Source organism: Aedes aegypti, chromosome 3, assembly GCF_002204515.2.
Source record: "Aedes aegypti strain LVP_AGWG chromosome 3, AaegL5.0 Primary Assembly, whole genome shotgun sequence".
Lineage (NCBI taxonomy): Eukaryota > Metazoa > Arthropoda > Insecta > Diptera > Culicidae > Aedes > Aedes aegypti.
Window position 1 is genome coordinate 319938178 of NC_035109.1, and position 16193 is coordinate 319954370.

A 16193-nucleotide genomic window follows, 5' to 3' on the forward strand; every position below is an offset into this window, starting at 1 on the left:
CGATTCCCGGTCGGTACAGGATCTTTTTTCAATGGATATTTCCTTGGCATAGAGTATCATTGTACCTGCCACACGATATACGAACACGAAAATGACATCTTTGGCAAAGAAAGCTCTGTCCCAGTGGAGATGTAATGCCAAAAAGAAGAAGAAGAAGAAGAAGAAGAACTGAAGGTTCCTACGGTTTGATTTTAGCCATATAGAAATGGGACACTATTAAGCCCCCTTTTGAACCCTAAACAAACGCCGCCTCTACGCAAGTGCATAATATCACGCACACTTCCAAACAGCATAGTGGTGGTGTTATTATCAATGACTCATACATTCCCATGTCCTTTTACCGTTTTGTTTGCTCGCGCTTTTCCATCCCAATCTAGCTGTATTGGTTGTGGAAGACAAGACACTAGTAAGCGATAGAGCTTCCCTTTCATTATTCAGTTCGTGTCGGTGTGCAGTCAGAAGACGACGTGTAGTTTGCTGCGTTTCGTTCGCTAATTTCGTGTTCGTGGTGTTTCATATTGTTCTTGTTCGACGACTATCATCATCTTCCATAGGTATTTCCGAGCGGTAGTGGGTGCAATAAGAAAAACAAATTCCTGGTGTCCTTTCGGGCGTGTGATTTTGTTGAAACAGTGCTTATCTGGGAATCAGTTTTATGGAGGGGCTGTTTTGGGAGCAAAACTGATTCCAATTCGTTGAAAAAGTGTCGATTTGGTGAGCGCTTCGAAAGTGGTGATTTGACAAAAAGGCGTTGCTCCAAAGTGTGTTTCCTTTAGTTGTTGCCGACTGGACGGATTTCGTGGTGTTGTAAATGGGAAGGAGGACATTGGCATAAAGGATTTTTTTGCCCTGGTATCAGTGTTCAGGTTGGATGGAGAGACTGTTCCAGCAACTTCGTCGTCGTCGTCGGCGGCGGCCTTTTCTGTGCGCTCATTCTTCTCTACGGTAGACAGTGTCACGCACACATTCGTACGTGTGTCGATGAATCACCCCTCAAAGCACAGTGGAATAGATGAGAATGAAATGGTTAAAAAATTACACAGTCAACTATCCATTACTCGAAATTCCGTATCTCAATATCGAGTTAGAGAACCATAGTAAAAATTGGTTTTCATGACTCCCTCGAGGATCCCTTGGATTAAGAAAAAACTACTAATTGAACTTCAATTTACTTTAGCAAAAGAAAAAATAAAATACTAATAATCACTAGTAAGGCGAGCAAAGACCTTTAAACTCTAAAATGTTGCTTATCTTGACAGATAGGCCTACTTCGCCTGCGACTTACAGACATCTTCAGAGTTGAGCAATCGACACTGAAGAAGTCTGTAAGTCGCAGAGGAAATATTCCTATCTGTCAAGATAAGCAACATATTAGAGTTTAAAGGTATTTGCTCACCTTACTAGTGATTTTTAGTATTTTATTTTCTCTTTTGCAAAAGTCAAGTGAAGTGTTAAAGTTCACTTAGTTGGCTTTTCTTACAAATACTCTAATAATCCCTTCCATAAATTTTTAAAAAAGTGTAGTGATCCCTTGGACTGCCGAGAGTCGACCAGCTGAGATCTCGGTAATTATCTGCTGAAACTCGATAAAACTTTTACCGAGAAATCACAATAATAATACGAGATCTCGATAAAAAATTGGTGAGCCGAAATTTTGATTAAATAAGTACCGATTACCGAACTCTCAGCTGTTAAGGCTAATGACTTTGCTGACGTCAGTGAAATAATTTGAAGCCTTAGTGTGCAGGTTAAATCGTCTTTTTCCCAGCTGTTTGCTCGACAAAAAATGAAGCTTATCCCGGGAAATCCGGAGATTTAAATTAATATTTTTTATATTATAGAAACTAACGTTCCAACATTGCTATAATGAAAAATTATATTCAAATGTGTATTTTTGAATTTTGCCCTTTGCAAACATTTTTTTTTTCTAATTTTCTTTAATCTACCTAATGAAGACGATGCAACTACCACCTAAGGGTCCCTGGCAGATAACCCTGTAGTGATTCCCATGGAGGAATTCCTTGGTAAAGTCCCTGTTGGCATCCTTGTAGGAATACTCCTGGAAGAATAATTGAAGGAATTCCTGCAGAAATTTCTTAGGGTGTAATTATTTTATGTTTGGTATCGTGAACCTGGGGCAGATTTATCACTATCTTTCAACGTTTGAAATAATTATTATCCTAATGTATACAACTATGTTTAATCTTAGCTTAGTACTAGTGGAGTTTTTTTTAATACTGATCAAGTTTGATAATACTCTTCAACATCACCAAAGTTCGGTAACATGCTCTACATCTAGGGCAACTAGCTGCCTTTGCCTCTTTGTGGTGGAGCGATATTATACTAGGGTGCCGTTGGTACGGTTGTAATGTACCAGTAGATTGGACTATGGAATAAAACGTACATTTTTCGATAAAAACGACATGTGTTATTTTTGGTGGATAGATCGCCTCTAATTTAGTCGATTTGCCAAATTTCAGCAAAAAGTCATATAAATAATTAAGTTAACGCAAAAAATTTGCTCCCTTGCACCAATAGTAGCCGTCGTGTTCCAGTAGTGGATCAACGGTTGGAAGCAGTTTTTAAAATGGATGTATAAAAATGAAGAAAAGTCCCACAGATGATCTTTATGCTTCATTCGAAAGATATTAATTGCTGTTTCGAGGGAAAAATGTAAAACCCATGTAAAAATTTACCATTTTGTTCAAAATTCCTTGTATCATTCCCGAACGTCTACTACTGGAGCACTAGCGCAACTACTGGAACACGTGTACCAATAGTGGCTCAAGCGATTTTAGGCTCAAAACATAATTTTATCACTCTTTTTATATTTTTCCCATATAGTAGAGATTGAAATCTTTCTGTTGACGCCAAAAGATCTCTGTTAAGGCTTTTAGTTATTTTGTTATGATTTTTAAAAGCTTAGGTAGTCCACTAATGGCACTGGCACCCTAAGTAGAAAGATAGCGAAACATTAGCGAAAAAGATGCGACACAAAAGATGACAGAGGAAAATTCCACCATAAAAGAGTGCCACCACAACTCCGCGAGGCCTGTTCTGTTCGGGCGGGTCACTCAAGGATTATTTAAAAGTGTGAGTGAAGGCTAGTATCTTACTCAAATTGTTTGAGGATTTGTGTTGTGCATTTTGAGTTCAATTTTTACTCATAAAAACCTCAATATCGCCTCACTTTTGCATCGCAGAGGATTGTCTTTCATGCCTGGCACTGAATACAATTTTACCTTCAAAAACAGCGGATAATTTCATGTGAAACGAACATTTTACAAAAATCAAATAATTTAAAATCATTATTAGACATCTTAATACTAGAAAACATTAAATATCTGTCATGCTAATGAAGTGTTTTGCATCCATTAAAGGATATGCAATTCGATTCCAAAGTAATCAAATTCATCCTCAGTGATCAATTTGCCTCCATATTACAATATTTGACATAGCGCCTATTTGGATTTAGGTTTAAATAAAGCTGTCGTCTGATGATACTAATGATGTTCAGACACATCACACCGTATCGGTTCCGTTTCCGAAAGTGTTCCAACCAAATCCAGTCCTATTTAATTGTTGATCTTCCTTATGCCCTTGTCAGTCGAAATGAGAAATCAAGAACTTTGAGCCGTCGTACCATACGTACCAAAATTGTCTCATTCTACAGTGTCTTTCTTTTAAAACTAAAACAACAGAAATCAATTAAAAAACGGATTTTTGAGGGCTTTTCTAAATGTTTTGGCCACTTTTAACATATGCATATAGTGTCTCTTCTTTCTAGCGCCACTCCTAGAGGTCGTCGCTCAAAAGCTCTTTTAGCACAAATATTTGGGTCTTCAAAAGTAGCAAAAAGCCAAAATTTCAGCATCTCTTCTTTACAATGTTGTGGCTCCTTTACAGTTCTAATTGGCCAACAATAACCCGAATTCACAAGGAAGGTAGAACAAAATTTAATACATTTTCTTCAGAAAATCTGTTATTTGTTTTTCGAAAAAAAAACCTTCAGATTTGATACAACTTGTATCATACAAGGAAGCTTCCAGTAACATCTGTAGAAAGCTCTATGGAAACTTCTAGAGAATGTAGCTAGATCAATGCAAATTTTAGAATGGAATCATCAAAACTACATCTGGATTTATGGCGATTGATCCATCAACAGATCTAATCTAATGAATCTTCTCCAGAACTTTCTTAAAAAATATCTTCCAGCAGTCTGACGCTCTAGTTATTTCTACAAGGTTCCTTTAAAATTCCTTCACGGATCAATTTGGGCTATCCTCCAATATTGTCTCCACATAACTACCGGAGTTTTTCCAGGAGATCTTCCAGATATTTCTACTAAAAATTCCACATGAAGTCTTATGTCAATTCATCTAGCGTTTCTGCATGAAGTTCATCCAGAAATTTCATTCAAAGATTTCCCAAGCGTTTTTAGCTTTTTCTCTAACAATCTCTTTACAAATTTGGTACCTTCGGACCTTGATATTCTTCAGATAACACAGTTTTTTCAGAAATACATGAAATAATTTCTATAACTTCTTCTTAAGACACCCTGAAAGAATTCCTATAATAATCCTTAAAAAAAAGTTCCTTGTGAACTTCTTTGGGTAATCTTTAGAAGAATGTCTGATGAAATCTCCAAAGAAAGTCAAAGTTCTTGAATAAAATTATGAGTAAATGCCTATAGGGCAATATCTGGCGTTGTATTAGGAAGAATTTCCAATGAAAATAATATAAGTGCCTTCTGAGAAATTTCTAATTACATTATATTTTTGTCCCTGATTGGTCTCTCATTTTGTTCCTGATTGGTATCTTTTTGTTTCCTGTTTAGTCTCTTTTTTAGGTATGTAGTCGCTAAACTTGTCGTTACACAAGTCTTGAACAAGAGTCCGTTTCTTGGGTTGGGTGACAAAACGTCGAATGCCATAACGTCGAAAGGACAAAAGTCGAAAAGAAAGAAATTGATGAAACCGAAATTTCTTGGAAGAATTATGCTTCTCCGAAAGAATAAATAATTTTTTAAGTGCTAAACGTTATTCATAGCATATTTAATCTATCCCGATGGTAAAAAAAATTAGTCTGGTAAACAATTTTCAGAATTCACCGCTTTCGACGTTTTGTCCTTCCGACGTTTTGTCTTTCGACATTTTGTCCCTAAACCCATTTCTTGCGTAAGAATTCTAAAGGGCCAATGATCAAATTGTGGAAAAATCGGGGTTCGATACCATTCGATAGCATATTTCAATACCCACCAACTATGCAAACATTGTCAACATAATCATAAAACTTCAACTCGATTTTCAAAACGGCCCACAATTGCTTTTTCCAAATCATTTTTGGCCCTTTGCTTAAAACGGCCAATGATCCGATCTCTCCATCAAGAGGGCCTACAATCGGGAAATTTCGCAAACTGACATTGGCTTAGCATGGTGAGAGGCCAATGACTCTCTCTCGTTCATTCGTTGAAAACCAAAAGGTCCTAGCACGCTAAAAAAATCAAGTAGGCCTATTGGCGATCAAAAGTGAGGTTAGGTTGCGGAAGTTTTTCAAATTGAAATGAATATTTACGGTTTCCTGTGCCTTAAATTGCAAAAACCTTGTCAGTTAAATGATAGTGGTGATTTTTCTTCCAAAGTTATCACTAGAAATTTTGATCAAGATGCACTAATTCCTATTCTAGAAAAGCGCCACCTACGCATTTTAGCTTTGCGTTAGATCACCAATATAAAGGCCAATGACTAGTTGAATATTGAAAATGGGCCAAGCATTTAAATTCATATTTTTGTCCACATTTTTGGCAGTTTTCAGAGTAAAATCGATTATTATTGTTCAGTAATAGCAATTCGTCACTCAACAAGCCAGATATCACATGGAATGATTGAATACTGAGAAATAGGAATTGAAAATGTAGTGAACACTAATCAAGAATAAACGATCTGAAAATCGGCCCTTTTGAATTGTTATGCGAGGTTTAGCTCTGGGAACGAGCATTTAATATATTCCTTGATTAGAACTGGATACAAAAAAAAAATCAAACAATTTTAAAATTATCAAGAACACAGTCACAATGTGTGTCCTTGCGGTCATTGTTCCGGGAAAATGGTGTCCGATCCGGTGTCGCACACCTTCCACCCACTCTCCAACCATCGTCGGTCCTAATCGTGTCTCGAACTACCACCGGGTGACCGATCCGCCGAACGCAAACCCGAAGAAGAAAATGAATGAAAATGTTGTGCGGCAAGTTTCTATTTTCGGATCCACATTGGATGAGCGCAAGAGAGAGGTTCACTGAGAGATCGTTCGGTTCGGATCGGAGATCGAACCAACGACAACCAAGAGGCAAGTTTCCTTTTTGATGGATGAGGTATTTTTCTTTCTTTTAATCGCTTGTCGTCGATGTTGATTATGCTAGCAAGTTGGTGGTGGATGTGTGCCGACTGTCGCACGATGAGAGGTGGCTAGTATTGGTTTGGTGTTGGAAACTGTCCCTAATGTCTCTCTCATATTGAGGCTGTTTGTTTCCAAACCCAAAACAGGGTGGTTGTCCAATGTAGAGATGTGACTTTACTCGAAGGATGCTAGGTTGTTTAGAATATCGAACAAAATGTGAGTCATATTTTCTTATAGTAGAAAATACTAAAAATGATCAAAATGCACTATAATTAGAATCAAAATCTAAGATTGGAGATCCAAGTTCAGAACCTGAAACAAGTGAAACAAAAATGTGTAAATCTTGGGATAAGTAGACTCTGAAATACATTCTTAATAATTTTGAGAATCATCTGATTGTTTTGCAAAACCGATCCAAGATTTTTTTTTATGCTTGGTAAAACTTTCTCTAATTTAATCTCACATTGCATTTATACTTAACAAGGCCCAAATCAGAACAGTGAAGTACCCAATAAATATTTATTAGAAATAAAATTCATTAGAATCCATCTGGCTTAAGACATTATTTGTTTAGAGATATCTGCCTGCATATTATCAAAAATATTCTGTTTTCTGAATTTCAATATTTTGGATTCGGTAATAATTTGAAACGAATGGTCTACTTAGAGGAACTTTAAGAAGAAGCCTCTCTAAGTTCATCAGGGCAGGATACTCCTAAAGATTATAAACTATAGTTTACCAGTAGGGTTTTTCCTCTGCAGGAAATACCTTCTTCAACGTATCCGAATTATAGGCGGTGTTTTTAACAATGAAAGTAGATTTCTATAGTTAAAAAATCGAAGACCTAGCCTTAAGCTAACTTAAGCAAAGTTTAGTTCTGACAATCCATTTAATTTTGCTAAAATATCTTTAGTTTTGGTCTGTTGTATATTTCAATTTATAGTTTATATCTGTATGTCCAAAAAAAAATTAAAATCGTTTTGCATTTACAACATTTGGAAAATTTGGTCAAAATTTATTCATAGGTAACTTAGATCAAGTCTTTCAAATTGAACCATTTTGTATGGAAGATTATGCATTTGGGAAAAATCAGGGAATTGAAAGACTGATTTTGAATGGACACCCTGCAAATTGCATTTTTGTTAATAAGTCCTGAAGTACAGACAGGATGACACAGGTATTATTGGGTAGTATGATACAAAATACATCAGTCTTCAGGAACCCGACGGAAAATTTAATATTGTTCGCCGTTGAGACAATCGCTGTGTAAAATAATACCTAGAGCAGTCGCTCCGTAGCATAACTTGCATCTACTTAGTGAATTTCAAATGTTTTCGGTAATCTACATTGCAATTTTGATGTTTGTTTAATAAGCCTCAACTAGGTTTCAGTCAAATATAGAAATGAGGCCTTTTAGGAAAAGGCCGCATTTGCGATGAATATCCTGATTCATGTTTTTTTTTTGAATGACTATTGTATGTTTCACTAAAAATAGGCTCTTCAACACTAAAATCAGCATAAAACCGATTTGTTTGCATTTTGGAACTGAGGCCTTTTCAATTTGAATTGCAGCGATGGAATGGGATCGCTGTAGAAATAAATTTCAGTTATTTGTAAATCTTCATTAAAATTCAAGCCATTTAGGGGCACCAGAATTTACGATATAGACCCCCAAAACATAGACATTTTTAAACATCTGCGGAAAAAGCATTTGATTACTAACTTCTGCCATTGACTATAATTTTCGGCTGTTGCACTGTTTAGATAAAGGTTTTAATTCAAGGGCGAAGACGTATGATCACCACTATTTGTATCTTATTCACCATAGTGATCACTTCTATCAAGATATTCTCAGAATATGTATCTATTATAGATTTTCAATAAAGTAAGCCAAAAGTAAAATTTGTAACAAACTCATATGTTCAATGCAAAAACAAGTTGTCTGTTGGATGAAATCTAATATCCTATAGTAGGGCTGCCCAACGTACGTATCCGGCCCGTGACCTCATTTTGTGCGGCCCGCAGAGGTTCGAAGATTCTTCTCATATTTGGCCCGTTGAATATTCTACCAACCCGAAGAAAGAACATACTGAGCCTATTTAATTTTCAATTCAGTTTCAACCTAATATTTTAGCTTGGAAATTATTCAAATCGTTTGTTTTTTTTTTAACTTCTTAGACATTTAATTTTATGAATGATTCAAGTTTAAATCTCAAATTCTGGGTGTTGCAACAATGTTTCTACCATGCTTCTCTTCGACATTCAAAAAATGCAGCCAGAACAAAATTTATGGACAAAAGGCAAAATAAAAAAACGTACATAATTTCATAGCTAACTACATAGCTAATATTCTCAGAGAATCTTGGAAATAAATTTTACCAACACTTGGACGTAATTCCTTGAGAGGATTAAAAGAAAGACAGGCTCTTTACAAAATCTTGAACATGATTTTTTAAGAATTCAGGACACGTATTTAACGAATAACTTCGGCAAGATACTCACACATTTTTCTCCAGGATTCCATAGCCAGGATTCTCAATGAATTCAATACATAATCGTCTAATACCCTGGGCGCAAGATTACAACATAACGCTATGTAACATTTTGCCAGAACACTAAACGAATTTACAATAAAATTATGAGCAGGATTTTTTTTAAATACTTTTTTGCATTTTCAAAAATTTCTAGGTGGCATTTTAAAATGTTTATTGAGTGAGATTTGGAAGAAATACTAGGCAAGATTCTTGTAAAATCTTGAACATTCTGACCAAGATTTTCGTAAAAGCTTAATCAGGGTTTTGGCACATTCCAGCATATGCTAATAATATTAAGTCGGATGCTGACAGAATTAGGAGTACGAAAAAATCCTGGGCATTGTTCTCACAGGACCCAAAATTTCTGGGGTAGATTCTTCAAAATATACTAAACTAGAATATTCTATAATTTTAAAACGGTTTCTCAGAATATCCAGCAGAATACTTAGCAGCAATTATCCCTTTTTCGACTTCTTAAAATGAAATTCACTCCATTTTTATATGATTATATGAACTTCATTTACTGACTTTTGTCAAACTTCATGGAAACATTTGTGCGTTTAAAAATGTGACGCGCGACACAAAATTATATCTGCAGTTTAGCCCGCGGTTCAAAAAGGTTGGTCAGCCTGTCCTATAGTAATACTTTATTTGTAATACTTTATAAACTTATTATTATTATTATTATCTTTATTGAGGAAATTTTCAACCCTATGGCTGGTTCATCTCCGTATCTACTTTATAAACTGTTCAATATCATTTCTTCACATCACCAGTTCTTATAAAGCATATACAGTTAGTAGTCAAATGTCAATGAAGAAGTTATTATAATAGAATGGGTTTCTAAGTTGTTCCAAAATAACAATATTATTGTAAATTATGCTACTTTTTCTAATATTTATTAGCTGTTAGGGTACAGAACTACTTGGGCACTTCCATGATTCACCACCCTATGGCATGGGCTTTTTTTTCGGCCGAATTGTCTGAAACTTTGCAGTAGAAGCACTTCAATTCGATGCATACTGTGGCCAAGTATGAGCTCAGTAGCCTAAAAAAACTGCCGAAGTGAAATTGCCAAGAATAGGATCCGGCTCCCTATTTACAGCAATTGTACAAATGAAATGTCAAAAATATAACAAACGTATGAGGAAAAAAGCCATTTGTATAATAAAATTATATCAAATTTTTTTTTTTTTGTTTTCATTGATATACATAATCTGTTACAATCTGGTTATGTGGTTCTGGACACAAAAAGCAAGTCAAAATTTGGGAGTATCAAAAAAAGCAAAATTTTCGTGATTTCGCAGTTATTTTCCCAATTCTTAAGGCTTTCATTACCCCATTCTGCTGAAATCTAGCGATGTACAAGAAACAACCCATCAACCGAATCTCCATGGGACCCGCATACATTTTGGGTGCTACCACAATCCCATCCATGGATACCTACATGTGCCCTGCTGCCCGTAGCAACAACAACTCAGACCGATCAGAGCGAGCTAGAGAGACCCCTTCGTGACCAGCCAATCTTGTTCCGCCAGTTTCAATATTGCTGGTGCTGTTGGTCTTGTTATTATTATTATCTTTCGTCGCCCGCCCGGTCGTTTCTCGTACATTTTCGCGTGTATATTTTTCATAGGGTGTTTCCCAACAACACCGCAAACGCAACGTTTCGTAGAAGAGGTGCCCTCATCCACCCGACTTCGACGACGAACACGATGCCTCTAGCCAATATCACCCGTGGGGTACCTACGTTACGTGCTGGAGAGAGGCCTATCACCTTTAAACTTGCGATGTTGTTGTTGTTATTGCTTTGATTGCGAACCCGCGATTGGAATGTTCCCGTCTGCGGAGAAATGAAGAAGACATACATACACGGATGGTAGGGTGGCCCATAATGGTCAAAATACTACAATCTTAAGTTACATCCCCCAAATTAATTCATTCATGATTTTTTTAACGGAATCCATCAACTTTAAGAGGTGCTAAACGAGCTTGAAGTTTATATAGAGAAAACCTCTCATTCAATGGTAATTTTTACAACAGTGCTCCTTTTTTAGTTCAATCTCTGTAAGTCGAATCATGAATCAAAAATATTATTGAAATACCCAATTTAGTACTACATCATTGTAAAGTGAAGATTAGTTTACAAATAATTTCAAAAGATGGTAACACAAAGAAGTTGAATATTTTCATGCTGAATTATTAAGAAGTTACCCAAATAAGGGTTAACAATACGATGAAGATGAATACCTAGCTCCAGACGCATAAGGACGTTTGGCTTAATGGACATTTTGCATAAAGAAGTTCCATGCAAGAGCATATAGCATTATAAAGACGGCATATAATTGTTATTATACCAAACGTCCATTATGCAAAACGTCCTTCTTCAATATTTAGAATGAAGTGGGATTACTGTGCCCTGGTTGGGAACCACTGTTATAAAGCATCCCCTTATGATGCTAAACTTTAAAATATGTTTCAAATTATTAATTGTAAATTTTGTAAATCATATAAATTTCAGTAGCTTCTGGAAAACTAAGTGAACAAATTTTAGACGTGTAGCATTTTAAAAGCTGATTTTTTTTTCATATAAAAATGGGCCACCTCTCTGGATAGGTATTGTTTTTTTCGATGCGGTGAATGAAAGATAGGTTGGAGGAGTTGTGGGGCTCCCGGCTTCTCAGGGAACAATTTTAATATCTTCTCAACACACAGAATATTTGCCTTCTACATCGGCAAAAGGCAGTGTTGGTGTCACCGTCGTCTCACTTGTTACCGCCCGCCAATGCAATGCTGACCCCTAAATGTGTCTCGCACGTCTGGAGGTTGGCCGACTGTTTAGGGGTAAATATACCCATCCACCTACCACCATTGATGGCAGAATATTGAATCGGGAATAATTCTCATTCTTTCCATTCCGCTACTGTGGGACGGTGCGGTGTGTTGGTGAACTCGGACTTCGACGGTACCAATACTGGTTTGGGTTCGTAGAGATAGGCGATTGCGATGTGTTGCCGTCGGTGGAGAACGGGATGTCTAAATGGGAATTTTTGATAAAAAATATGTTATAGTTTTAGAAGGTCCTAAGAGGAAGTACTACAAATTACAAGCCTTCTTTTTCTTCTTGGCATTATATCCTTTTTGGAACAGAGCCCAGATCTTCTTTTCATCTTAGCATTGGTTAATAACGTGAAAACCCATTTGTTTGCTCGGTAACAACAATCTACACACTAGGTTACCATTGGCTTTTAGGGCGTGATGTTTGGCATTCACTTAGTCGAGAAAAAACGCCACAGGGACTTAACCCTTCAACCCTAAGGTTGTTCCTATCTGACATATATGAAGGGACATGGAAAAGAAAATACACCAAAAATTTCAGTTTAAACCAAGGGATGTGACAAAATCTCAAAAAACTGAAAAAAAAATGTTTTTGAACTTAAGCAAACGAAAAAAAACTAAAAAAAGAGTAAACATGTATTTCTAGCGTAAACTTAAACGTTTGGTATTAAAATTGAGGAAGGTTCCATCCTCACAGAGATTTTTTCAAAGATTAATCTTCTAATGTCTTTCGTAATATCAGGAGATTTATCAATGAAATTCTTAAGCATTTCTACAAGCATATCTGTAGTAATTTCAGTAATGTCAAAGAATTCCTAACACTTGCCTTTTTAATTAAGTGGCATATGACTTTGTCAGAATAGTATTACACGAAAAGTTTTTCATAATCATATTCCGGACTTTCGACGATTTCGTGATATGTCTGCTGAGAGTAATTTCAGAACTCTATTAGGGATTTTATTTAAAAAACTGCTCTAGATTTTAATGGCAATATGACCTGGTTTTGTCGGTATTGTTTAGAATTCCTTAGAATGCTACTAAAAATTCTTTGAGATTTTTTGGACAAACCTGACTAATGTTTAACTCTGTCCGGGATTCTGCATAAATCCTTCAAGGATTGGGCTAAATTATACCCATATTTTATGTTGGCCATTTTCTATCAAAAAGTGAAGTAAATTATGAGGAAGAAATTATTCTTGTTATCCTTATCCTAATAGCACAATTACATACAATACTACATACAATTAATCCCAGATTTTTTGAAACACATTTTTAAGGTTTTTCAAACTTTAAAAAAGAATACTTGAACTTTCTAAACATTCACGTATTTTCGAAATCTAGAAATAGAATTACGTTGATTCCTTTATAAAATCGAATAGATGTAGAAGTCACACAGTCAAGTATCAACAGAGCTTTTCTAGTGGGTCTAACCAATGAAGCCAAAGGTCTATGATTTACATGATTTTCTTGATAAATTTCTTTGGAAACACCATCATGAACTATTTTTGGTATTCCTAGTTAATTGTTTCGGACATTCTATCTATTTTTTTTTTCAGAATTTCTGCAAGGGAATTCGTTTAGAAATCACTGCGGGGTTTCCTGATAATTTTCTCAATTTACAACAATTTCTGATGAAATTCTTTCAGGTGTTCCTCAATAAAATGTCAAGAGTTTTCTCCAAAGATTATTCTTGGCATAACATCAGGATTTTGTCAAATATCCAATCAGGAACTCATACTTCAGCGCCTCTCTCTTGAAAATTCTCAGGAAATTCTTACTTGTAAAATCAAACTAGAATTGTTCCAGAGATGCTTCCAATAATTTACAGAATTTATTTTTAATACGTTACTCTGAAAATTTCTCCAGGGATTCTTTTGACCGTTCCTTCAGGAAGTTTTGAACAAGTCGTTTGAAGAATAGAGAAAGGCAGATGTTTTAAAGGGATTCCAACTTAATTGTTCCCGGCAGACTTTTTTTATTGTTCATGTTTTACTTCTGCAAGTGACAATTATTATTATGATTATCAGAGTTTCTCGAATCAGTTTTTCCAAGAATTTCAGTTATAAGACTCGATATCCTCTTCTCGTCGTGTCTCCCACAAACCGTTTCTGTTTAGTTTCATTACAGATCTGGACATCCTATCCCTTCAAGCTTCATCAGCTTAGTAGTCTAAGTAGCTTAAGAAATCCCGATAAATCCTTTCCTTCCCTGTTACAAATGTATTAACTAACCTTAAAACTTCCGCAAACTAACATAGTTTTTAAAATAAGTTCAAATTTCAAAATGTAAATAATGTAAAAAAAGAAAAGATTTCGGCTCTGTTATGCCCTACGGCGCCTGAGCCTGCCAAGTAAACGAGATAAGTAAAAAAAAGACTCGATATTGCTAAGGTTGTTATTCTGATAGGGTTTGATTGTATTGTATTGTAGTCTTCCAGCAACTACTGCAGAAATTTAAAAAAATCCCTACGTATTCATCCCTCATCACAAGATTCCTTTTAGTGTTTCCTCAGAAAATCCTTCTTGGAATGTTTTATGCAATGTATGTATGAGTATTTGATGATTCCTTTTCACACATATTGATCTTTTAAATGAATAAATGGATTATTGTATTGTCAGTTTTACGTGACCGTTCCGAAGAACAACGTTTTGTTCTATCTTTTATAACGATATTTTTAGTCCTGGGCTAGTTCATCTCGGGACCAACGGTTTTACTTCTCTTCCGAAGGAAGTCGTCACTATAACTTATTACGTCATAAGTGGCCTGGGGATGGGATTCGATCCCAGGTCTTAGGCTTGAGAGACGTGTGTTCTGAAGAACAACTGTTTTCGCAAAATTGAACATTTTTAGAAAAAAAAATCTGAAAGTAACGTACTAAATCTGATGAACATGTCGAATACACCAATCCTTCAAATAATCTTTTCAGAAATTATAGGAGAAATTTCTAAAAATTAATATTTTGTGTAGAATCGCTATGATCGATTAAAATACATGATAATCGATAAATCGATTAAAGTACATGAGATACCTAATGCTCTTTTAAACCATAAAAGGACGACTTGAAAGATTCACAAGAAAAATTGGTACATTTATTATTGAACAAAAAAATACTAAAATCCCTGGATAGTGTACTGTCGCGTTTTTTTGTGGCAACCACAACTTCGGGCAGATCCTCGGGAGAAATTTTTACAGGAATAATCTAAGAAATAACTGCAATAATTTGGCTTTGAATTGAGTATACTGGAAAAAATCAAGCTTTACAACAGTGTTTTTGGTTGATTTTTCCATCTAATAGGAAAAACAACATAATTTGTAAAGAGTCTACCTCTTAACCCCGAATCGTATTACACCGAATGTCATTAACCCGAACGCCACTACCCCGAATTTAAAATCCCCGAATGACATTTCCTCGAGTTCCAATATCATGGGGAAATGTCATCAATTTATCAATATGATAAATTCGGAGAAATGGCATTCAGGGTGATGGAACTCGAGGTAATTGTACATTCTGGGTGATGGCATTCGGGGTAACGGGGTAGAATCTTTGTAAAATGACTTGCGTTTTGGTTCCAATTCAAAAACTTAATAAATCAATAACTGCAGACCCATTTTCAGTGAATAACTTACGATATTTTAGATAATAAATAAGCATTATAAAATAATTAACACAAGGTCCTGCTCTCTGATTCTCGGAAGTGCTTGAAATAAACGAAGAGATTCGTTTAAGTTAAGCCCAACAATTTTAGCCATAGCTTTCTTTGCACATCGTTTGTTAGAAATATATAAAAATATAACCGTTTCGCCATTTTATCAGGGTTTTAAATGATTTATTATATAACTAGTGGTCCCGGCAAACTTCGTCTTGCCATCAAGTAGGCTGTTAAAAACGCTATTCATCGTCCCATACAAAATTACAGTTTCGTTCGCACTCGTTTTTCCAACTTTCCCGGAGAATATCCTGGGATTTTTATACACACAAACACGTCGGAGCCCTTGACGAACAAAATTGAGAAAGAATTATTCAAATCCGTTGACCCGTTCGTAAGCCATTTCGTGACATACAAACACCATTCCATTTTTATTTATATATATATATATATATGCATACAAACTGTTTATTAGCTATAGACATAACGTTTCTGAGCGACGATAACAATCTAGAAAAGGGAGTGAATGAATTAAAATTGATTACACAATTCAGTATCATGCTCAATTCACCCAAATTCCCCAAATGATCAGACTATTGTTAGGATTGCTGATATTGTTTGCAGGGCAATTACTCATGAACTATTGAAATAATGATTTTAAGCTATAAAAGTCTACGGAATTACAGTAAATTAATTTAGGAATTGAAACTGATCGCACGGATCAGTATCACGCTCATTTTATCCTATTTCCCCATTGTATCAGGCCTATGTAGAATTT

The 16193-nt window shown here is 35.5% G+C and overlaps 1 protein-coding gene across 1 annotated transcript in view; it reads left to right on the top strand.

Annotated features, from left to right (window-relative positions):
• The first annotated feature begins 370 nt into the window (after nucleotides 1-370).
• LOC5564363 (protein enhancer of sevenless 2B) overlaps nucleotides 371-16193 on the top strand; it is a 165975-nt gene continuing 150152 nt past the window's right edge. Inside the window, exon 1 of the mRNA XM_021853340.1 lies at nucleotides 371-554. The gene's annotated coding sequence lies outside the window, so the exon portion shown is untranslated. The remainder of the gene's footprint in view (nucleotides 555-16193) is intronic.